Below are 2,102 nucleotides of genomic sequence, written 5' to 3' on the forward strand. Positions count from 1 at the left end.
CTACGGTCGGCCATCTGGACTGTCATGTTAGTGCAACTCAGCTTTGTCAAACCAAGTCTCTTAGCCAGAGACAGCGGTAAGACACTTACGCTAGCGCCTAAATCGCATAGCGCATTATCAATCAAATAGTTACCGATATGACACGGAATTGAAAAACTACCCGGGTCTGACTGCTTAGGAGGTAACTTATTTTGAAATAGGGCTGACCCCACCTCAGTCAAAGCTACGGTCTCACTATCACTAATACTCCTCTTACGCGATAGAATTTCTTTCATAAACTTAAGATAAGAGGGTACCTTTGTCAGCAACTCAGTGAACGGCACAGTGACTTCCAAGCTTTTCATAAGTTCGACAAATTTGCCGAATTGTTGATTGGCCTTAGTATTCTGCAATCGCCTCGGGAAGGGAACCGTGATAGGTATCTCGAGTCCCTTGTTTCTCTCTTCCAATGTATCTTCCGGAGCAAGTTCTGTATCCTTTGGACGCTTCTTACCTCTCGAACGAGGTCTTTCCGATGATTTATCGCTTAAACGAGCACTAACAGACTCTCGAATAAGCTTCCCGTCATCAAAACTACTCGATCGACCAATATACCCATTCGATCGAGTAGAATCTTCATCAATACTACTCGATCGAGTAGTTTTTTCACTCGATCGAGCAACTCCATTTTGCTCATCACTCGATCGAGTAGAAAAACTACTCAATCGACCATTCTGCCTTTCCTGTTCACTCGATCGAGTGGTATTTTCACTCGATCGACCACTTTCGTCCCCAAATCTGCTCGATCGACCACCTGAAACCAGTCGATCGAGCACTTTCTTTGCCGTGAGCTCATTTTCTTCGCCAGAACACTGTTCACCATCAGTTACAACTCTCCTCGGGTCTGATTTCTGCATTTCCGGTCCCTCATATGAACGACCGCTTCTCAGATTGATGAAATTTACCGTCTCGTGTGGATTCTTCTTATTTTGAGTCGGTAATTGACCCTGCTTTCTTGTGGACTGATTAGTGGCTAATTGGGCAACTTGAGTTTCAAGTGCCTTTATGGACGATCTTTCTGTGATCACTCAATTGCCATCGCTTCATGAAGGCTTGCAACATAGACTTAAGCTCACCAATTTCACTCACCCCACCTAAGATGACGCACCATGGTTAGGAGGAGTAAAAGAAGGGGGCTTTTGAAAGCCTTGTTGGTTCTTGTGTGGAGGGACATAAGGCCGCCACAAAGCGGAGGAGGAGTAGGATTGAGCACGTTCGACTAGTCCACCTCGGGATGGGATGGACCGCCCCTTGATTATTGTAATAGGAACCCCCTCCCCGCCTATATTGCTTTGAAAGGCAAGGACTTGTTCCTTCTCTACAAGACAACCAACAAATAAAGGTGGGCCATCATTACTCCCACATCTCTCACAAGAAACGGTCTCTCCTCTAGTAAGAACATGGACCGTCCGAGGCTCCCCGAGCTTGTAATTCTAAATTGTCGAACCTAGCATTCATGGTCTCCACCGAGCCAAAACCTCGCTTATCAACTGCATGAACCGTCCTAATCCCATCCCTCGGGTTACCATATTCAAAGACTGTGATTCGCCATCTCTTCAATAAGGGACCATCCCTTATCATCATCTGTATTCTCCTGAAATCTTCCACTGGATGCCGCATCAAGTATGGCTCTCTGGTCGTCATACAGCCCATTGTAGAACTGATTAGCTAGGAACCATGGGTCAAAACCATGGTGAGGGATAGACCTCACCAACTTCTTGAATCGTGACCATGCTTCATATAAACTTTCATCGGGAGCCTGTCTGAAACTAGTAATCTTGGCCCTCAGCAAATTTGTGACACCCTTATATAAAGCGTTAATTACATACGTAAATTCTACAGAAAAACTGACAGGATATGTTTGTAATTGGTTCAACTAGACAAAACCTGTAATTTTAAAAACTTTTCTAAACCATTTACAAACACTTCCAAAAGAAGAGTGCCAAAACCTGCAAATGCTAACCAACTAATTTACATAACATAGCTAACGATAAGAAAATATAATGATACAAACCAAAATCAAAGAGGGAGACATATGTCCCTTCAAAATATATACACAACTA

The 2,102-nt window shown here is 43.9% G+C and overlaps 1 non-coding gene across 1 annotated transcript; it reads left to right on the plus strand.

The window, feature by feature from the left end:
- Positions 1-1,724: 1,724 nt before the first annotated feature.
- Positions 1,725-1,831, plus strand: LOC141658287 (small nucleolar RNA R71). Its single transcript, XR_012549181.1, has one exon. It is a non-coding gene; the product is annotated as a small nucleolar RNA R71 (small nucleolar RNA).
- Positions 1,832-2,102: the final 271 nt, after the last annotated feature.

Source organism: Silene latifolia, chromosome 5 (assembly GCF_048544455.1).
Source record: "Silene latifolia isolate original U9 population chromosome 5, ASM4854445v1, whole genome shotgun sequence".
In the NCBI taxonomy this organism is placed as follows: Eukaryota; Viridiplantae; Streptophyta; class Magnoliopsida; order Caryophyllales; family Caryophyllaceae; genus Silene; species Silene latifolia.